Source organism: Leptodactylus fuscus, chromosome 1 (assembly GCF_031893055.1).
Source record: "Leptodactylus fuscus isolate aLepFus1 chromosome 1, aLepFus1.hap2, whole genome shotgun sequence".
Lineage (NCBI taxonomy): Eukaryota > Metazoa > Chordata > Amphibia > Anura > Leptodactylidae > Leptodactylus > Leptodactylus fuscus.
Genome location: NC_134265.1, coordinates 290709381 through 290733845, shown reverse-complemented (window position 1 = coordinate 290733845; position 24465 = coordinate 290709381). Strand labels below are relative to the sequence as shown.

Here is a 24465-nt window from a genome sequence, read left to right as displayed (position 1 = left end):
ACCGTTGGAACGGGTATCGGGGGTATATATCGGGTATACGGGAATACACTGACAGTGTATTCCATTCAGGATCCTGGGAAAGCTGGGTTGGGCGATTGAGCCCGTCAGTGCCACGTTACACTGACAAGCTTCTCCCTGGAATTTAGCTCTTATAAGAGCTGTTGTGGTTGTCTTCTCCTTCCTATCTAGCCTGTCCCTGCCTACCCAGAATCTAACCCCTAGCTAGCTGGACGGAAACCTCCGTCCCCGGTGAATTGCAAGCTCAGAATGACGCGAAGCTGGGCGGCGCTGTTCTTTTAAATTAGAGGTCACATGTTTTCGGCAGCCAATGGGTTTTACCTACTTTTTTCAACGTCACCGGTGTCGTAGTTCCTGTCCCACCTACCCTGCGCTGTTATTGGAGCAAAAAAGGCGCCAGGGAAGGTGGGAGGGGAATCGAGTAATGGCGCACTTTACCACGCGGTGTTCGATTCGATTCGAACATGCCGAACAGCCTAATATCCGATCGAACATGAGTTCGATAGAACACTGTTCGCTCATCTCTAGTTAGCATGCATACAACAGAGAAGGTGAATACAAAATAGACACAGAATTCAAGAGGTCCTCTAAGACTCGATATTGATGGATTATTCATTCAACAGATGTGTTCCCATAGATTAGCAGTTTCCAGAGTAATTTATTGATCCAGAAGCAGATGTGTCCATACCTTGTTCGGTGTCCATGCTGCGCTTCAATTGTGGGCTATGGCCACAACACAATGTACAGAGTCATCTACTTCCAGCTAATCGGTGGGGATGCCATGTGATGGACCCCCACTGATTTAATATTGATAACCTATCCTAAGGATAGTCCATCAATATTCAGCCTTGGCACATCCCTTCAATGCATCTATAGTAGAATGCACCTAAAAAGTCATCATGCGGTGGAGCGTGGCACTATGTTATTCCGATAGATTACTATAGAATTCGAAATAGAATATCCTCCATATGCCTTTATTTAGAGTAATGGCTCCATGTGTTTTATGGGATATACTGATATAGCTCTGTACTAAATCCAGGCAAGTGCATAAGCCTAAAAATGGCAAGATAAATAAGCTACAAAAAACTAAAAAATACAAACTAAAAAAAAGTAATAAATACATTTAGACTTTTATCAACAATATACATTAGAATGCGAAGCTTGTAGAGTAATTTACAATGACCCCAAGATTATATGTTTTATTTATGACTCTAAGGTCAATCTTGTGTTACAGATTAGAGGGAAACTGCCAAACTCCAGCACACCTCTTATTGAGTCTTACTTGATTGAATTATAAAATGTATAGGTCTTTGGTTTCTTGAAATAACCTGGGCATTATAGACCTTTCCACTAAACAATTTAAAACGACCTCCCAGTAAGTTACGATTCCTAGATTTCGTTGCTAACATTTATAATCATTGCTAATATTTGATGATTATATTTTATCTATATCTTAAGGTGCAGTATTGCCATTTTGTTTTGGCTTAGGAGACAACAGGAAAGGCAGCTTTAATGATTTTCACTTTGGCTTCTAAGAAATTAATGATAAATAGTAATTTGGTTTATGTGTCCATCAATAGCAGTGGCAGTTTATTATTATTTTCTATTGTATAGCATTGACATACATAGTCCATATCGCTTTACAGTCAATGTCTCAAAAAATAAAGCATGTCTCTGGAGTCTGGGAAGAAACAAGCATGGAGAGAATATACAAACACTTTCCTGATATTACCTTTGGGTAGATTTGAGCCAGCAAGGCAAAAGTGCTAACCACAGACCCACCATGTTGCCTTGTGACCTGATATTGAACAAAGTTCACTACCAGTTCACTGTAGTTTGCCAAAAGGGCAGTAGACATATTGAACAATCCATTTAAGACCCATTTTAACGTGTTTGTTCAATGTTTTTTGACCTTAGTATTATGCTTATTGTTTATATTTGGTCATCCATTCTGCCCAAATTGTTAGATGATAGTGGTATAATGTTGGAAAGTCAAACATAAGTTATAAATTGAAAAAGTATAGGCAGTCTATGATATGCAGTTTATCTAGAATATGTAAGGATTGGAGTCAGGGTCAGGCAGTGCAAAGTGACACAGCTGGGAAAGCAACACTGTGCAACTAATGACAAAAGGGGTCGCAGGCCCTGCAGCTATAACTATGCTGTAATATCTGAGATGAGGCAGACCCATGCACTTCCTAATTGAAGTGCGCCTACCACGACTCCTTACGCTTCTATCCCGGCGGCTAGGATAAGGGAAGAGGAGGCCATGAAAGTCCTAGGGACTGGAGTCACGGGGTCACACCTAAACAGAAAGCACAGTGTAAATGCAATGCAAAACAAAAGACTAAACAGCATGGAACCAGGGGTGACCGCAAGTCCCAGCAAGACACAGAAGAGAAGGCGAGATCAGACGAGCAAGAGGTCGAGCCAGGAGATAATAATAAAGGTACCGAATCAAAAGATAAGGGATAGTCAAAAATACAAGCCGGGTCTAAAAACCAAGAAACATATGGAATACAAACAGACAGGGAATAAGACTGAGCAGGAGGACCAGGAAACACAAAGTGAATGGCTGGCAAGGATCCATGCCTGGGTGGGGATTAAATAGCAGCAGAGAACACACCTGATGGCTAATGACATGGAGACTGAAGGCAAGGAAAAGATTAACCCTTAATGACCTAAGCACACCCAATAGAACTCCTAACACGTCTCCCAGGGAGACGCCGCGCAGCAAGGAGACCACGGCAACTCCGTATCCTAACAGAATATTTACCAATATACTAGATAAGCTGGCTGGCCACAACTCTTCACCAGGTTTCCAAATTCTTAGGTTTGCAGTAGACAACAGAGGGACAGAAGTCCATTCTTCTGTTTGTCCGACTACCAGTCATGTGACCAACTCTACACTACTCCTGCTACTTGTACATAGAGTAGAACAGAGTCGGTGACATAACCAAGAGTCAGAGTGGCAACAGGGGAGGTAGAGGAATGGCTGCACCCACAAACCTATGAATGATGGTGATGTGGGGCGGGTGGTGGTAGATATATATAGTATATTGGTAAGTAGATTGAGAAACTTAATTTCCCCTAATAACACCCTTACTGTATTTGAGTCCTATGGGTTTTACCTTAGTTTTAGTGTAAATAATGTAGTGTGAATTTAAGCCATGTAGTTTCCTTCTAGCAGTACAAAACATTTTAAGGTTGGTTCTGATGAGCAGAAACCTATACACCGTGTACAATCCATGAGAAGTAATCCAATGTATATTTTATACTCTATATTTCATGTTACTGAATCATAATAATGCACAAACAATACGGGACAAGTAATTAATAATACATATTTATGTTCTCTTGAATGAATGCATCTTCTTTATGATATACAGTCTTTGTGTGACTTTGAGATAGCGATGGTATTTACTCATCTAGATCTACATAATTCTTATTACCGTAAGGGCAGTGTATAAATAATGCAAAGTTAATTAAAATCAGTACTCCATATCTTCCATGATAGCCATTAATATACCTGAACATAAATCTTAGTGCATGAGATATTATAATCCAAATGAGTTGTTAAAGGCACAAAGGCAGAACGTAACTTTGACTTTCACACAATACAGCATTTTATTGTGTAACAAAAGGCCTATTTGATGTATAATTTTGTTCTATGTGTTCTATTATTTTATGTCAATAGTAATTTAGCAATATCTATTATTTATACTGAGGATCATTCCAGCACATATTAGTGCATACTGTATCAATAAAATAAGTGGTACTGTCATGTATTCCTACATAATACACTAATCCGATCTAAAGTAAACCCATATAGCATGTACTGAAACACTATGATTATCATTTGGTGGCATTTCCACGCTACAAAGTCCTGCGAGATACATGAGAATAATCATATTACATTAACTTGTGACCTTTCCAGCCTTAAGGCTGTCTTTGTTTAATTTTCGTTAAAGAGAGTCCAGAACTCAGCATATCATATTGTAGATCAGCATATGTTTTCCCTTTGTGAATTTGTACCCCCATTACTATTTAATCATTACACAAATGAGCAGCAAGGGTGTTGTCACTTACCTCTCTGGAATATCAGCAACACTCTAGTTTCACAAAAAAAAACCTAATTTGCATATTGACAAAAAAGACAATATCTCAGTAATAGAGGCACCAATTTACAAGGGAAAAACACCATTTGACTTAAATGGTCCTATCCTATCTATCGGCAGGGCTGGGTTGATACAGAGGTGGGTTCTGGTTACAGACTCCTTCTAAAGTGACAATTCTAGATAACGCTAGGTTCACACCTGCGTTCGGGTCTCCGTTCTGTGCTTTCCGTGTTCTGCATGCCAGAAGACGGAAAGCACAGACCGGGTCCGGCCAGGAGCGGCGGCATGCGTTTTATGCTCTCCGCCGCGAAACCGTTTTTTTTAAATCCGGACACAGAGTACTGCATGTCCGACTCTGTGTCCAGATTATAAAACCCGGTTTTGCGGCGGAGAGCATAAAACACTCACCACCGCTCACGGCCGGACAGCTTTCTCACCCTTTCAAATGAATGGGTGAGAGAGAATCCTGCAGGTTTCTGTATCCTGCTCTGTTTTATGCAGGAAACGGAAACCTGCAGTACGGAGAGCACAACGCAGATGTGAACGAGCCCTAAGCTTTTCTTAGAAATCTGAATTATGCAATTTCTCTGGATACTATCAGAATGTACAGGGACACGGCACATTAATGAAGGGAAGGGTACCAACCAGTTCTCATTTTATTCATACATTCTGAAAAAGAATAGCATTACAGAACCATAAAGAAAAGGTACTGTACAGTATTGCTATTTCATCATCACGAAGTCAGACCTGCCAGCAGAGCTCAATGGTCCTCATTAAAATGGTTCTTCTGGGCTTTTCTAAAGAACAGATGACTGAATACAGTACTGCAATTTTTTTCTTTTCAGAAGCACATGTTAAAGAGGTGACCCACAATCAACACTTACACCCTATGCACAATAGAGGTGGTGAATACCTGATTGTTAGGGTAGAAGACTGATAGCATAAAAGACCACATGGTCCATCTGGCCTTATATTAGTTCCTTTTATCTTAGGATAGACATGTGTCTATCCCAGGCATGCTTAAATTTACTCAATGTAGATTTCCCAACCACAACTGCTTGAAGTTTGTTCCAAGCCTTAACTACTCTTTCATTGAAATAATACTTCCTGACATTGTTAATGCCTCCCCCCAAACTAATTTCAGTTTGTGCCCCCTTGATTTTTTGTTTTCATTTTTATTAAAAACTCTTTCCTCCTGAACCTTCAATCATTCCCACCATTATTTTTTCCCTCAATGTTATATAGATTAAGTTCTTTAAACCTCAAGATATGTTTTATGCCTCACACCCTCCAACCACCTTTTGTACCATTAATATTTTATCTATGAATTTTTATTGGTGGAGTAGCCAGAACTGGATAAGATTGTCAGGAATCTCCGTTTAGCTGCTGTTGCTTTAAGGTTACCATGCTAACCTCTGAAGCTCCTGCAGACTTCAAGTCTTTCCTATGATAATCCAATTATTTAAACCCTGTTTCTGCTCAGCCAGGTGCCTGCTATTGGTTTGTGCTCACTAAGGCTTCCATATCCTAATCTTTTGTGCTGTACTGTTCTATATTGTCCATTGGATTAACCATTAGGTTTTCTGCTAATTTTCTCATATCTCTTGGACTGATTTTGGCTTGGATGTATTAACTTTCCTGATTTATACTCCAGGTTTTGATCTGCCTTGTAAGTGTATTGTGGGTTCTAGTTAAACTTCAGTGTGTGGAACATTTATTTCTTATACCAGTTTCTGTGGTGATAACATGAGCCCCAAATTTAGCACAAATCTATCTGGCTTTGTGAGATTTAAACTGCTCTCTGTTGTCAGCCAGTTCCTGAAATTTCTGATATTTGCTCCAGAGACGCTATCATATCAATGGTATTCCAGATGTGCCTTAACGCTTCTCTGTACAGTAGGATTACAATCATCCTCTTGCTATTGGTTATATCTAGAGTTGAGCTGATCTTGACTTTTCAGGATCGATTTTGAAATCTGATTTCCGATAATTTTTCATTCGAACCCGATCTCAATCCCATTTCCGATCCCAATGCAAGTCAATGGGATTTTTTTTACTAATCGGAGATCGGATTTTAAAAACAATCCTATTCACTATACAGCATGGAATCTAACAATTGAACGCTTTATTTGTTAGAATCCACACTGTGTAGTGATTTTTTTTAATCACTAAGTAGCCAGAGGATTTTTTTTTAATCCTCTGGCTACTTAGTCCCCCCTGGTGTCCACTTACCTGCAGAGATGGCTGGTCCGGTACACTCACGTCTCCCCGCCCTGTACCTGCCCACACTCTCCTAAGCCACAAGCTCCGTCTTTCTAACCTGGGAGGCGGGGGCAGTGAGGCGAAGAAGAACAAGAACACCGGGCACCGGACCAGCCATCTCTGCAGGTAAGTAGCTACTAGAGATCTTATCTCGTCTTCCATTAGAATGAATGGACGCAGCCGGCGTGCAGGGGGTTTAGGCTGTGTGCCGGCTGCTTCCATTCATTCCTATGGAACTACAGCGGAGCCTTCACACTGAGTATACACTCCACTCAGTGTGAAGGCTTTTCCCACAATGCTTGGCCAGTAGCAAAGCATTGTGAGAAATAATCACTGATCTCGATCCCACTTAAAAAGATTGTGTTCGGAACTCTGATCACGATCGTGAAATTTTCTTGATCGCCGATCGGAATCCGATCTTTTCCGAACACGATCGCTCAACCCTAGTTATATCTCTAGCTATACATCCAGGCATCCTACTTTACCTAAAGAAGCCAAGAGCTTTGAAACGTTATAATCTGTCATCATTATGAGTTAGCCATTAAAAAAGGTATCAACTACTGAAGACTTTCAAGTTTTTTTGTTTTTTATATTTCCTACCCACTGGCTAACATGGTACAAAAACAAACATTTTCCTTATACTTTCCCGGCTGTCATTTTGAAAGCTGTCTGCTATCAGGATCCCTTCTCTTCTGATATCCTATCCAACGAGAATGGGGATTAAGTGGCCCCAGACTGAATGTTAAGGATGTTAAAAGCTTATTTCACCGACTGTGTGGCTCATGAAGATAACTTAACTCTGCTATATCTGCAGTATTATAGATGTTGAAAAGTGTAAAAGCTTGCATTTAAATTAAGATCACCTGACCCAATTTCTTGCGAGTGTCCTAGCAGTTGGTCCCCAGGAATCAAATGCCCATAACCTATTCTGTGCATAAGTGACATATATTGACTCTGGAATAACTTGAATTGAATTGAAAAACATCAATAATTGGCCTCTAGAGACTGATATTTTCATAGAGTACATGTATTAGTCTATTACACAAGGCCCAATTTACCATCTACTACCGTATTCTTTAATAACGTATTCTTGTAACCAGTTTACTGCATTGATATTATGATATTATCGTCAAATGAACTAAACCACATTTAGGTGTAATCAATTTTTATTAAGTTTATAACAACAAAACAAAGGCATAATACAAAATGTAAAAGAATGTGTGCGAATAAATGGGCAATGCTACAATTTGCCAAAAAGTCAGGGGAAATAGAGCAACGACAAAGGTATGAGAAAGAAAAAAGAGAGGAGGAGGAGACGGGAGGGCACAGGGGGACACGTAGACACTAGAGGGGAAGCGGGGGAGACGGGGGAAAGGGAAACAGAGAAAGAGAGTCATGAAAACAAGGTTGAAAATTCAGGTGACTCCTGGAACACTACCCATAGCCGCCAGAGGACCTCAATATTGGAGGAAGAGGGGGAAAGCTCCGCAACCAAAGCCTCCAACTAAACCACATTTAATTACATTCAGCATTGTTGATTTTTTTAGCACAAATACTACAAGAAATCCAGTTCTGGACGTCATCATAATGAAATTTCTATTATTTCTTTTTTTAATGAATGAAGGTATTTAGTTCCAGGCCATGAGTCATTTGCTCTGTGTTATCTTGTACCATTTAATGAACCAGTCTTTAAAAGGGTGATAATTTCTCTTGCTTTAATATTAACAATGCTGAGAGTAGTTAACAGAACATGTTAAAATGCAATAATTTCCCTTTAATTCCTGTTGCTATACTTTCAGTATGTGAACAGACAGAAAGAACCCTGAAGCCTTCTGAATCCCAAATTAAAGCTACTTTTCTACTGCCATTCATACACAGTAAAAACCTTTTAAAGGACAGATTAATCATGAGTTGTGTGACAGCCATGACTATAAGTGTTCCCAGTGGTCACTACCATTTGTGCATGTTTTTGCTTTAGAGAGAAAATAACTGAAAAAACAGACTCTGTTATGTGGTATGGTGGGTGTATTGACATGTTCAAAGAAAAAAATTATAGCTGCATAGGGAACTGACTGTGCCATGCTGAGGCAGGGCAAAGAGCAAACTGCACTTCAAGCACATCCATTCAGTATCGGGTGAATGCTGGTAAAGTCTAGGAGAGAAAAAAGTTTAACTATTAATGGATGTAGGAATTTGATATGTAAAATATGCATAAACTGTCCATTTTGGTCCCCACTGCTGATTTTATACATTTCTTGCTACCCTTGTGCTGACATGAAATTCATTGCAATTACACGTCAAGTGACCACAGCAGGGATGTTGATGGCAGTGACAGGAGGACCACAGAAACCATGAGGAATACATAATAGCATAAATAAGGGACTGGAATGTAAAGTTACATTTATATTCTAATGTCTTTTACATTTATATTTTGAGGGCATATACTTTTTGAAATCCAGGGACTTATCATTGATACAGTAAGGAGCATTACAGAGCTTGACCATGGACAGGTTCTTGGGAAGGGAAATTTTAAAACAAAAACCTGTATTTGTATTTATACAGACACCATGGGAATATCGACACACACACAGATAGATAGATAGATAGATAGATAGATAGATAGATAGATAGATAGATAGATATCAAAGTCTGAGCCCCAATTTATTTTACATCTTGGTGGAAATACTGACATAGTGTAAATTGTTTTTTTTACTTACTTTTACTTATTTTTACTTTTACTTCAATCAATACTTGCTTCACTTTGTGGTTCATGTTAGACACATTTGGGCAATTATGGTTGGGGTTAACGTTTAGCCATATTTGTATAAACTAAGACTTATAATTGATACATAATGGATATTTTGTGTTTAGGCCCACACCATTGTTTGTTAATGACTGTCTATGGACACATGAACTGATAAGTACTTCCAAAGTATAGTGGGTATGGAAAGTCCTGTTGGGTACGGAAACCCAATTGAGCATTTTTGGAGAGGCCTGAAAATGGCTGTCCAGCAATGTTCACCATCGAACCTGACGGAACAGGAGATGATCTGCAAGGAAGAATGGCAAAGGATCTCCAAATCCAGATGTGAAAATGTTTTCCAAAAAGACGCATAATTGTACTAGCTCAAAAGGGTGCAAATACTCAATACTGAGCAAAGGGTCTGAACACTTATGACCATGTGATATTTCAGTTTTTCTTTTTTAATAAATTTGCAAAAATATCTACATTCTGTTTTTTTCTGTCAAGATGGAGTGCTGAGTGTACATTAATGAGAAATAAAATTAACATTTTTGATTTTAGCAAATGGCTAAAGAGTGAAAAATTTAAAGGGGTCTGAATACTTTCCGTACCCACTGTATATGCTCAATATATAACACAAGCATGATGTGAACACAGCCTTACCTAACTGAAAAAACATCCACCAAAACACAAAATGCAGTATCCAATGGGTACTGCCACTAAACAGGTAAATCCAAGAGTGTGGAATATGCTAAAATAATTATTGTAAATAGAGTTGAGCGAGTAGTGTTCGATCGAGTAGGTGTTCGATCGAATACTATGGTATTCGAAACACTCGTACTCGATCGAACACTACTAGCTGTTCGAAGTTTAAGGTTCGATGCAGAACCAGCGTTGATTGGCAGAATGCTATACATTCTGCCAATCAACACTGGTTCTTCTCTTACCTTTAGAAGTCTTCTCCGTGCAGCGTCCCCGCGGCGTCTTCCGGCTGGAATTCACTCTGCCTAGGCATAGCCGACTGCGCATGCGCGGGCATGCCCTCGCATGCGCAGTTGGCTCTGCTCAGATGTTGGACCGGGCAGAGCCGACTGCGCATGCGCAGTCAGCTCTGCCTAGGCCCCGATGCCTAGGCAGAGTGAATTCCAGCCAGAAGAAGACGCGGGCGCGCTGTGCCGGGAGAAGACTTCAAGGAGAATCCAGCCAAACCGTCACTCGTGGACTTGGTAAGTATAATTTTATCGAATTTTGCCTATCCCTGAAAAGAGCATTTCCCCCATAGGCTATAATGGGGTTTGAAATCCGTTCGAACAGTCGAACAGTGTGCGGCTGTTCGAATCAGATTTTGAACCTCGGACATTTTAGCGTTCGCTCATCTCTAATTGTAAACTTGAGATGAGTGAATATCACACATAGCCCCCAGCACCAGAGAAGTGGGAGGGGCAGTAAAAAAATTGATGCCCCGGAACTGTCTATACGGAAGTGTTTATGGCTAATGCTGTGGAGGTATTCGAATGAGCATATTCAAACATCTCTACTAAACTTATAATGTTGTGAAGTACATTTTACAATAAATACACTCATTGACAAAGAATATTGCATCAAGAAGGAGTTGTTAGAATCAAAATAAACTTTATATGTATGAATGTAATGATGATGCATGTAAGACATTACATTACACAGAAACAAATATGTTTATTGTGGAAGACTTCACAATTGAAATGAGAATCTAGTACCCTGTTGGGTATCCTCTAGCCCATATACAAGATGAGATACAGATGAGCATGGCTGCATACAGGTTCCGCATGGTATCCTATGGCACATTGGCTCTTAGATATTGCAGCTGGGCATAGATCCTACACACTCACAGATTGCAGAATCTGGATCTCCGCAGGTCCCATAAATATTGAAATGATAATAAATCTGGAGACCAGGCAGGCCAAGGAAGCATTGAAATTTTGCACAGACATTCCATGGAAACATTTGCTGTGTGTGAACAAGCATTATCTTGCTGAAAAATGCCAGTTGAAAGTCCGGCTATGAGAGCCAAAATATGTGGCCACAGGATGTCCTGTACATATTGCTGAGCTGTTAGTGTCCCTGGTGTCACTACTAAGGGTGACCAATTGTCATATGTGATGGCTCCCCCAGATCATTACACCAGCAGATGGGGCAGTAAATCACCACAATAAAAGCAGGATTGAAGGGCATTCATAATTGTACCTGGCTGTCAGGGTTTGGTCCTAATCTGTAGCAATCCAGGATTCTCATTCATGAAACCACTGAAAACTAGGGCAACTCTGAATTTTTGTCAATGGCAGGACATGAAAGGACACCACATTTCACAGATGCAGGGTGGGGGAGTACATGAACTGTGACATCATCTTTTGTCATGGTTTAGTGGTGTTATTTATAGAGGTGCTTTCCTCTATTGTATCCTGTCTGTGATGTAAATGAAGTGACTACTGCAAAGGAAACCCCTATAAAAGTGTCAAGTGTTAGGATTAGTGACCAGAGTGAAAATTGCTGAATATAATACTTTTATAAAATACATGAAAATGGAATGGAATTTGTTTAAAAAAAAATCAGAATATTATAAAAATATGCTGAACAATTGGATTTAAAATTAGCAATTTACTTTTGTCATATTCCATTTGACGTTTTGGACTATAGGCAATTCTTATGTTTACTGTTAATAACAGTGTCATGGTAGCTAACATTGTAAGTGTAAGAAAATAAAAAGATTACTTTAGTAAAATAAATATCATTGGAGTCGGGAAGGAATTTTTTCCTCTGAAATGGGGCAATTAGCATGAGCCTCATGGGTTTTTTGCCTTCCTCTGGATCAACAATGTAGGGATTGTAGGGTTATAGGTTGGACTTGATGGACTGATGTCTTCATCCAACCTCATCTACTATGTAACTATGTAACAATGAGCCATACCAAGATCCCCATAGCACTCTAAGATTTTAGTTTAGCCCAGCAGAGCTGTAGTGAGTAAGAGCATTGTAAAGTTTTTAGACTTGGTTCAAACTAACCAAGCTTTGGAGGTGAGTCAATGTATAAGCCAGATTTATCAGCTTTCTCACTATGCTGGGATTCAGACTACTTCATTATAGATAGCTATGATGCTTGGAATACCTGTCTGTCCACTGTATACTGTTCCAAATAAGTCCCAAATAATTACGGTATTGGATAGGATGTAGGTGAGAGACAGGGACTCCTAACATTAAAGAAAGCTATAATGCTAGGAGTCTGTCTCCCGACTTAATGTGCAGGTCAGTGACTCTTGAGATACGGTTAGAGTGAAACCAACCTAAATCATACAAAGAAGATCCACGCTATAAGCCTAATAACATTTTGCCACACTCCCAATTTTGCGTCTTTAGTTAGGTACTATGTTTGTCTACTTTAAGAAAATAACTTGAAATTATTTTCCAATATCGGGCTATAGATTTTATGAATTGTAGGCATTTCAAAACACAATGATATTTGTTCTATTTCATAATGTACACTTTCAAATAGAAGGAAGTAGATGGCAAATCAAAGACTAGCCATGTGCTTGATATAGTACGAGATCCCAAGGACAAATACTTTCATTGTAAATCAGGGTCAACCAATACAAGTGATATTCTTACAGAAGATACAAGATAAGTTAATCTTTCTAAGAAAACACGCCAAAAGCAATATAGAGAGCTTTGATTTATACAAGCAATTTCGCTATAATTTATAGAAAAGACAAAATTAGAACTTGCTTGTGTCAGCTTTTCCCAGCCTCTGTGCTAATAGGGCCAGATGGACTCAAATCTTTCTAGGCTGCTGAAATCCCTTAGGATCTATTTGAAACCTGCCGCACATGAGCCTTTTTGTAAAAAAGAATCGTGTTCTGATGTAACAAAATAAGCTTTACGATTGCTAAAAAAAAAAAAAAAAATAGAAAATGTTTCATGATATACAATTTAACAAGAGATTTACATACTGTACAGGCAGACTAAGTGATGATATGCTTTTATTCCCTATTGTTTTTACCTTCTTGGTATTCAAGTTGTAAATTCCTAAAAGGAAATTAAAATGTATAATGTTTGTGATCATCCAGATTTACAGTATCAAACATTATTACATTACTTGGAACAATTGAATAACTATATATTGCCTCTGAATAGTACAGAACCTAGAACACTATCAATAGAAAGTACAAAGACAGATGCTCAAACAGTAAATCAGTACAAGGGAGGACACCAAGAGAAGCAAACAGCTATTGTAATTGAGAGCTGAGATGGTTTTCCCTGGGGGGGAGGAACATAATTGTTTACAGATAAACCAGCAATTCCCTCCAGGGTTACCAGCTGGCAGATACAAGATGAAACCCAAGGTGCAGGGAAGGCAAAGTCATCACTACAGAAGAGCAATTGTTTGGATAATGCATAGTCAAAGTCAAAGTCAACTATAGAGGCAAAGTATTTTGATAGACACCAATATTGTATATTTGTTTGCGATTTTGTGCCAAAATTAAGATTGGATCAAAAAAGAAAAATGACTATATGCAAAAAATTTAGCATAAAAAATTTGGGAAAATTTTCATTCTTAATGTGTTACTAATATGTTGTCACAAACAGAGGACCCAAAGAACTATAAAGACACAAAGAACTTTGGGTCGGATGCTTGTGGCAATAGATTGTTAGACCATGAAGTTTATTTAATAACAATGTAATTGCATGTTTTGGCGATTTGTTACTAATATGTCCAAGATTGTACAGTTACGGATGAGTTTCCATCCAATATGTTATAAGGCTATTGATATGCATCAGATCGGTTGCAGAAATTTCTACTTCGGAAATCAGTAACATTCATCAAAATGGCATTGCTTCTCCTTCATGTCTACAAATTTCAGTAAGGCCCCACTTAGGTGAAGGGAAAAGTCTCAGAAATTTCTGAAATAAATCAGATTACAGGTATGTTACCTGCTAGAAATATTTATAGAGTAGAATATAGTGCCTGGTACAGCATCTCCATAATAGTGAACAATAGGGACAATATATCGCCTTCATATACACAACTTTGTGATGTTCTAGAGGCCTTAGCCTTAGACCACACATGGAAAAGCTTTGTTTCTTGTTGCAGATTTTGCAGAGTTTTTGAGAGGATTTAAAGAAGGGATAAGTATATAGAAATGAATCAGACAGGTTATTGATCATACTAAATAATTCTATATTATTTTATGTCTATTCAAAATCAATGAGTGTTTTTTAACATTTTAAAATGCACTATACTTTTTATTTTTCTGAGTTTTCATATTTTAATTTTTAAGAGTTTTGATGATCATATAATAATATAATATAATATAATATAATATAATATAATATAATATAATATAATGTAGGTACCTAGTTTTTCACACAAGAGACCTCCAATAATAGTATTATAATTAAAAAATAGGGTACCTATGTTACATAACCAGGAATACTTTCACCCTTTGAAGTAAAATTTGTTATTCAATTACTACAAGAAAATAACTTTTTTTTTTTTAAATATAATTTTCCATTATACAATAAGAATGGCATATTAGCTGTTAAGTGTATGGGCATTGCGTTATGAAATAGTATGTAGTTTAATAATCTCTCTAGTTGGTATTTTGTATTGCCTTGAAGAACAGCTGGATTTCTATAAAATCTCTTATGCCCTTGGGATAAATGGTAGAACTGCAGGTAACTAATGGACAAAAATAATATCCTAATATTACTTATATTCTACTGTGTAAGAGTCTAAAAATTAAAGAAATGTATTTCTGAGAAGAAAAGAAGTATCTATCTATCTATCTATCTATCTATCTATCTATCTATCTATCTATCTATCTATATCTATTATCTATCTATCTATCTATCTATCTATCTATCTATCTATCTATCTATCTATCTATCTATCTATCTATGTGTGACAACAGTGGCTGAGATTTAAAGGAAATTGCCACAGTAAATAATCTGTTTTATCTCAGATGCATCTGGAATGAACAAAATAAAATTTTAAATATATTTTTAATTATTTAAAATTTAAATTATTTTAAATTTCTACACTATCTACTAATATTTTTTTACATAGATAAATAGAGATGGATAGATATATTTAAAATAAATATATATTTAAAATTGTATTTTTCTACATGCCAGATGCATTTGAGAGAAAACAAACAGATGATTTACTGTGACAATTCCCTTTAAAATCCCAGACAGTGTTATCACGCAGGAACTTAATCTTCTTTGTTCATAGCTAAATTTATCCAAAGCATCTACCATAATCTGTCCTCGTAACCTTGACCTGGCTTTACGGTTGTGTAGTCACTTTTTTATCCAGTCATCTCAGAGATTATATTTTCTGAATTTAAGAATACCTGAGATTATAGTGATCGGCTCAAGATGCAAAAATGATTTTGGAAGCAAAGGACACTGAAATTCTTATGAAAATTAATAATTAAGAAGTCTGATGCTTGCATTGTAGCTTGTATCATAGAATTGTAGAAGCTGGAATATCAAACTTGTAAGGTTATATATGGCAGAATAGTGAAATAACATAAAGGTAATAATGGGGGATTCTTTTTTTTATAAAGGCTGTTCATGTGAGATATGGGAAATAATGCATAGAAAAAAAATCAACATACACATAAAAGCTAAAAAAATCAAGTATAGTTACATAGTAGATGAGGTCGGATGAAGACATCAGTCCATCAAATCCAACCTATAACCCTACAGTCCCCTACAGTGTTGATCCAGGAGAAGGAAAAAAAAGTGTTTAATGGTAGGTTGTTAGATTCAGAGAAAAACAAAAATATAAAGGACGTTCCACTCCAAGCAAAAATCAGCATAACAAAGTTCTGGTAGTTGCATTCATTCCCAACCACTGGTCCTTATAAAACTGTCGACGATCAGCCAGAAAATTAGAAAAATACTTGTTTGTTCGCTGACTGTATCTTTTATTCTGGTCTTACAATTATTGTTGGCGGCACATTTAGCAAGGCAAGCAAATAATATGCCGCTGATAATGTACATACTGTATGGGGACAATATATTACATTAATGATCAGACGGATGGAGAGGAGACAAGAAGGTCTTGGAAAAAGCAGAGGTTATATGTTGGCTGGTGTTAGGAAATGAGAGAAGAAAAGTTTGAAGACATTGTTGGTCTGGGATCTCTAGGGTCCTCCAGTAATATGTATTCAGGGGTCCCACTATAAAGTTACAGGCAAATATGACCTGAAATTTGTTCACAAATTCCTATTTGTGTCCTGGGGTCCTATCAATAACTGCTGTCTGACTTCTGCATTCAACTAGGGCTATTTTGGATTTGTGAGCCTAGGGTATCAGTATGAAATAAAATGAGTGCCATGCCATGGTGAGTTGTGGGTCCACCTCTGTCAGAGGCCCAGCAGAGTATTTGCCTGTTTACCTATGCACCAATCCAAGCCTACATGGAGGGCTCAGTGTATGAAGTGCATTATATTAGAATATCACTTCTCTATTTCAATATCCTACGACTTAAGTCTTGTACCCCCGTGCAAAGAATGCCTAGATTTATTAACTCTTTCACTGTTAAGTGCAGCATACTATGGACAAGTATGTTGAAGCAAACATATTAGGAGTCTGAATATGCTCTGATGTATAGTGACAAAGTGGTTGTGACCGTAAATGATTTAGTTGTATTATTTATTTTGGCAAGAAGACAATTTACTTTAGGCAATGGACAGGTAGCCCTTTCTTGAGACAGATTAGGATCTCAGAGGATCCTGTTGATGTCAGCTACTGGAATGGATAGATAGATAGATAGATAGATAGATAGATAGATAGATAGATAGAACAGTAGAAACGTTTTCTGTAGTCAAATAGTGTGTTGGAGGCCACAAACCAGGCAGACTCGTAGAATTGACCACAACCTGCTTTTTCAGCTTTTTGCTGCATATGTGATTTGCCAATTTCCACAACTTTCACTGAGCTGTGTAGTTAAAGACTCTGTACATGACAATATAAGAACACTGTAATTTAACCAGTCAGTAACTTTTTATAGAGTTATATGGAAAGCATACATTATAATAGAGCGTAAAAGTAAAACGTCAAGGCATTTAATGTCTTTGCTAAAGCAATTGAAACAAGCTCTTTGTTGAACTGGAAGGTCACCACTCAGAATGGAAGAAAGTCTACCCCGATAGGTTAAACAACACAAGTACAAAGAACTTATAAAGCAAAAGATGAGCGGAGCATTAAACCACTATAAATCCCAAAAAATCTAAGAAACAACTTGGCCCCAGTGCTTACCACTGGGGCCAAGGCATCCATCTGAGTGAATACACAACTGAATCGAGGGCCAAGGCTTTTTTTTGCATAGGGATGTATAAGACCATAGATCAGGTATGTCAGAATTTGGTAAAATCTTATAAGAATTGCTTTATTATATAAATAGATGGATTCACATTCAAGTCATCCTCTTTGTTGAAAGTACTGGGAAGTAATTGGTATCTGAGTATTTGTTTTTTCCCTCTGTAAAGTAAACAAAACATAAGTAATTGTCGGTTTTGTCCTTGACATTACAGAGAATGGGGACAAATGCAGACATAGGGTGCCCCGATGGCATTAGTCATTGTATTGGCCTTTTCAGTCCATTGCACTGATCCTATAACATATCAGAGCAACGTACTGTAATGAAAGTAGTGCTAAGTAACTAACCCTTAGATGAAAACACTAACAAGCAGCAGCAGGGATATATATTTGTTCTTGCTAATGTGTATTTCAGCTTTCTTTTCTTGCAGCATGTGGCTTTACTTTTATATGTACATTTTGTTAAACAAGAAATAAAAAAAACTAAGTCAAATAAAAAAAAGAAACAACAGCTGAAACATTCACAAATCCTCTAATCTGACGGCACAGCTGGAAATTCTGAACTAGCAGAACACTCAAGGAAATGATTGCCTACCTTCAAATGAAAGCAATGTGTTACTGCTATTAGGACAAGTCTATAGAAAGATAAAGGCTTAGATGTTATTTTACACATTTTAAAATTTGATTCCAGTTGTACACAAAGGAAAATATGTATGTTACATAACAATATTAATAATGAGGATGATAATAATAATAATAATAATAATTAATAATAATAATGCATTATTATTATTATTATTATTATTATTATTATTATTATTATTATTACTAGCCTCCTTAAATTTACCAGTCATCAGTGCACTCTGCAAAATATTTTGAAAAGCATTTTTAACACAAAAACACTTTATTATGCATGAAATGTGTATGGTAAATACTTTCAGCTCCATGCAAAGAAAAAAAATAAATAAATCAGGTCTTACTAGCATTTCAGAGCAGAGATACATATGTGATTAAGATTAAGGCCCCACGGACGTCCCGCAGCAACGCATTGTGGTTCTTCTCGCAGTGCTTTAAACAGAAAGTTTGCAGAGTTTTCCTTCTGTTACAATTATACCTATGGGGGAACCACCAGAGTTTCTGTAGGTATAATTGATATGCCACGATTTCCAAAACCATGCTGTTTTGGAAACCGTGGCATGTCCGCATGACAGTTTTTACTAAGATCCCATTCACTTTGCCTGTAATGTAAAATGCTGTGATTTTTCCCGCAGCACAAATCGCGGTGATTCTGTCCCCGACCTAACTCTATCTCTGCCCAATGAATGAGGTACCCCTCTTAGGTTCCATGCACACAAACATGGGTTTTGTCTGAGGGCTAATGGTGTTGTTTATGGCTAATACATTGACCCATTATTTCCGTTGGCCCTATACACACACCTTTGTATTATCAGGACAGATGTTATATCTGTTCATTGGTGGCCTAGGCCTACTGCATCAAATTATCAAATCCTTGGAGAACATGAACAACACACAAATGTCATCAATGTGCTGTCCTGCCATTATTTCACTGACCCATTTAGCCTAATACAGCAAGAAATCGTCCTATATGTGAGGCACCTTTCAGTTGTAAATAATAGTATAGCAAAGCACTTGTCTGAACAAAAAGGGAGTAAGAAATTGTGGGGTTTAATGTCAGGGGAAAGTTTAACTTTTTGCCTTATTTTAGCTTATCCACCATATATAGTGGAAGGAGAAGAATAAGTTATATGTTTTCTTCTAGATTGATAGATTACTGACAATTCACTGTATCCTTACTGTATCTGTATACTCTGCTGCTCAAAGTCACTTTCAATACTTTCTTTGAAGCCTGAACCACAAAAAACATATACTCTGGAATACTAACAAAAATCTAGAAATTGTCCTGTTTAAGCGTTCAGTGGCCTTTCGGGTAGATCGGCTTGAGCTAAATACACACTTCCATATGTTGAGAGGCGTAATTTAGGCAAAATTCTTACACTACGTCTTGCCTAGTTTAGGGGTTGTGCATTACACAGGAAGATAACCAACACCAATGATAGAATGCCTGTGTAACATCCCGTCTAAAACATCTAAAGCCTTAAGGAAAATAAAATGTAACTTTTATTATTACTCAATGTAACCAAACATACCATAATAGCTTGGTACTTGTTAGTATTTTACTTTATTAAAGGGGATCTGTCAGAACAAGCATCAGTTGTAAACTAAATACATATTATTGTAGGGAAGTTCACAAAGGATCCAAAGGTACCTTTATATTGTGATTCTATTCTCCAATATTTATAAATATACAAATAAGCCCCAAGCACTGCTTGTTCTGTTTCCTTACATTCAATTGCCCCTAAGGGAATGCCCCAAATAAGACACAGGGTCTAGTTTGCATATTTAGAAAAAATATTGAACTTCTCAGTATTGGGCCATTGGATTGCAATAAAAAGGTACAATTGGAAATTGTGTGAACTGCTCAGTGCTATATGTTTATTTTATGAATGATGTTCATGATGGAATCTTATATATATTATGAATTTCACTCTCCAAGCAGACAACAATAAATGCTACCTTTTTAATGCACATTGTCCTCATTGTGATATCTCAATATTAGTTATACAGACACTTACCTTCATAGTAATGATCATTGTGACACCATGATATTCACTGGGTCTAATTTCTACAAATACATATCATTGTATAAATAAAAGTACTGTACTGACAGTTGCATATACTATAATGCATATATAGCAGCATTGCATCCATTAGTGCTGCTGTATGCCAATATCGGCTAATGAAAGAAATTTTAATGTCAAAACATGCCACGCCACCTCCATGACATCTTCAGGTAAACAGTACACTTACAGACATGCCTCCTAGCTCTAGTATCTATAGATTATTTCATAAGTAAGATTGTATCATCTTCACACAACATCCTTGCACGATGACATTTTGTGACATTGGTATGCTGTGACCACTGAGGACTACATCATATCATTGCATTGCCTATGTTATTATTATAGTACAGAATATACAGCATATACAGACAGAATATAGACAGTTGAATAACTTTTCATTATTCAAACAAAGACATTTATTGACTGAAACTAGACCCGGTGAGTATCATGGTGTCACAATGACCATTAGGGCTCGGTTCACGTCTGCACATGGGTTTCCGATCAGGGCAGTTGACTTGGAGACCCCAAACAGAAACCTAATTCGCTTAAAAAAGTGGTTACCTAAGGAAACCCGCAGACCCCATAGACTATAATGGGGTCCGAGTGGTTTCCGATCGGTTTCAGTATGAAAAGTACGGAGAGAAAAGTGCTACTTGAACCGGGCCTTAGTATGAAGGTAAATGTATGTATAACTAATATTGTGATGTCACAATGAGGCCAACCTTATTAAACGGGTAAATATACACTCACCGGCACTTTATTAGGTACACCATGCTAGTAACGGGTTGGACCCCCTTTTGCCTTCAGAACTGCCTCAATTCTTCGTGGCATAGATTCAACAAGGTGCTGGAAGCATTCCTCAGAGATTTTGGTCCATATTGACATGATGGCATCACACAGTTGCCGCAGATTTGTCGGCTGCACATCCATGATGCGAATCTCCCGTTCCACCACATCCCAAAGATGCTCTATTGGATTGAGATCTGGTGACTGTGGAGGCCATTGGAGTACAGTGAACTCATTGTCATGTTCAAGAAACCAGTCTGAGATGATTCCAGCTTTATGACATGGCGCATTATCCTGCTGAAAGTAGCCATCAGATGTTGGGTACATTGTGGTCATAAAGGGATGGACATGGTCAGCAACAATACTCAGGTAGGCTTTGGCGTTGCAACGATGCTCAATTGGTACCAAGGGGCCCAAAGAGTGCCAAGAAAATATTCCCCACACCATGACACCACCACCACCAGTCTGAACCGTTGATACAAGGCAGGATGGATCCATGCTTTCATGTTGTTGACGCCAAATTCTGACCCTACCATCCGAATGTCACAGCAGAAATCGAGACTCATCAGACCAGGCAACGTTTTTCCAATCTTCAATTGTCCAATTTCGATGAGCTTGTGCAAATTGTAGCCTCAGTTTCCTGTTCTTAGCTGAAAGGAGTGGCACCCGGTGTGGTCTTCTGCTGCTGTAGCCCATCTGCCTCAAAGTTCGACGTACTGTGCGTTCAGAGATGCTCTTCTGGCTACCTTGGTTGTAACGGGTGGCTATTTGAGTCACTGTTGCCTTTCTATCAGCTCGAACCAGTCTGGCCATTCTCCTCTGACCTCTGGCATCAACAACGCATTTCCGCCCACAGAACTGCCGCTCACTGGATGTTTTTTCTTTTTCGGACCATTCTCTGTAAACCCTAGAGATGGTTGTGCGTGAAAATCCCAGTAGATCAGCAGTTTCTGAAATACTCAGACCAGCCCTTCTGGCACCAACAACCATGCCACGTTCAAAGGCACTCAAATCACCTTTCTTCCCCATATTGATGCTCGGTTTGAACTGCAGGAGATTGTCTTGACCATGTCTACATGCCTAAATGCACTCAGTTGCCGCCATGTGATTGGCTGATTAGAAATTAAGTGTTAACGAGCAGTTGGACAGGTGTACCTAATAAAGTGGAAGGTGAGTGTATTCTTTTGGTTGGTGTTATATGTAAAGGTCCATTTGGTTACATGCATTTTTAGTTTATGATCATTTCTCCCTGTAAGGAATTACATTCTATGCCATGCATTAGTTAGGTCGGCTACGCAAAGACTCCTCAATAGGACATCTACATAGTTACAATTTAACTGGCATAAAAAGAAAAGAAACACAGAGGAGAAGATTGACTTAGGCTGAGGCCCCATGTTGCGGAAATGCAGCTTTTTTTGTTGCAGATTTTGTTGCAGTTTTTTAACCAAAGCCAAGAATGGCTACAAATGGAATGAGAGATGTATAGGAAGTTCTTATATTTCTCCCTTTTGCTCAATCCACTCCTGGGTTTGGTTTAAAAAAAAACCGCAACAAAATCTGAAACAAAAAAAAGCTGCGTTTCAGCAATGTGGGGCCTCAGCCTAATACTATCTAACAGTTAGACATGTAGAAATGTAAGCTTAGAATAGACAGATTTAATTCTGTTTTGCATTATCATACTGACTAGTCTAACTATATTGTACACCTCCTATTAGTTGACTTAGGGTCCATTCACACAGAGGAATGTGGTGAGGAATTTGGTGTGGAATTTCAATGCTGAAAACTTCAATGGGTTCCTTTTTCTGCTAGCAGGATGGGAGGCTTTTTTTTTTTTGCACTGAAATTCCAAACCAAATTCCTCACCATTTTCCTCCATGTGAATGGACCTTTAGGGCTCATTCACATGGGCACAGAGGGGTGGATTATGGCACGTAATCCACATCATAATCCGCCACCTCACAATGGTGGTCTATGGAGATCACCAGGCTACTTTTTTCCGTGAGTGGCATGTTTCTTCAGGCATCCGCCTGGTGGCAGCAACCTCTGGAGTCAGCCCATTCATTTGAGCCTACTCTGGAGAAGGAAGCCGTGACTGTCGGAAGCCGCGACATTCGTGGCAGGCGGGTTTTGACCTGAGTGACGCGGCTCCCCGCGTCACTCTGGGTTCCAAAATCCGCCATTATGCCCATGTGTATGCCTTAGCCTTAGTGTATGCCTTAGCCTTAGTGTATGCCAGAAACATTTGCCACTGTTTTGGCATGCAGTTTCGCAGTTTATCACACACCCACTTTCACACATGGCTACACCTCTTCCTGTAAAGTCATACCCATTTACAAAACAGAAAACTTTCTAAAACAATTGATACATGTGACACTAGGAATTTTGAACAATTTTTGGGGATATTGCTTGATAAGTCTTTCCCTCTATATATAAATTTTATTCAGTCTAGGAGGGTATATGATTTTGAGCCTCTTTTGCTGTTTCTGTTTGTAAAAGATTTTTATTTAGATTACTATTTGCGGATTTGGGGTGGCAAAGGTCCAAGGATTGAATCTTAACAGGATCCACTGTCTGGATATTGAGCTATCACCTCTTGAATATTTACAGTTACTGAGTTACTGTATGTCTTTACCATAGACCTTGATCTGCATTGAGTACAATCTCCACATCTGTGGGAAATAATTTTACGTCTATGTGGTTTTCTCACATTTGGAAAGACGGCTTTTCATATGGTGCCATAGTTTCTTCCCTGTGATACTTTGTTTAGTAGATTACATTTTTGAGGTCATCCTCTAGGGTCAACAGTGTCCAATATTGCTCTGAGATCTGATATATTTTGTAATTTGCAGAATCCTGTAATGTGCAAGAATTTGTAGTGTATGATTGTTTCACCTGCATTTACTCTATGTGAGGTTAATATCTCTGTATGTGATGTGTGACATACCCTATGGTATACTTGTTTTGTGATCTTGTTAGGATATCCACAGTTTTTGATCCATATATATGCCGGCTGTCACAATCCTTTTTGGAAGTTATTTCCTGAGGCCAGTTTCTCCCTGCCATCAGGTATTGACCAGCTGGAAAACCTTTTCTGATCAATGAAGGCTGTTAGCTATTCCAGTATATCAGGCTTGAAGATGTGGGTTTCCGTAAAACCTGTTTGTATACTGAGACCTAAAACTATTACGGGAAAATAGATTTATTTGTCTTAAGAAAACCTTAATCCTAACTAATTTTGAGAAAGTGTCAAAATAAAAAAGAAGCTCCTTCGACCCTTCTTACAAAATCAAAATGTCATCAGACAACCTCTTATACAGAAGATACAGAAGATAATGCCTGTATCTTGTGACATAGGATTATTCCAAAATCATTGTTGTAAATGAGGTCTTACTGAAAGTGTATTGCTGAATTCAGAGAGTGCTAACCATTTAATCATGTAACCACAGTTGGCATATTCTTTGTAAATGAGATCTCA

The 24465-nt window shown here is 38.1% G+C and overlaps 1 protein-coding gene across 2 annotated transcripts in view; it reads left to right on the top strand.

Annotated features, from left to right (window-relative positions):
* The window catches only part of FSTL5 (follistatin like 5), a 530583-nt gene that overhangs the window by 142220 nt on the left and 363898 nt on the right, over positions 1 to 24465 (top strand). The gene's annotated exons all lie outside the window — the stretch shown is intronic.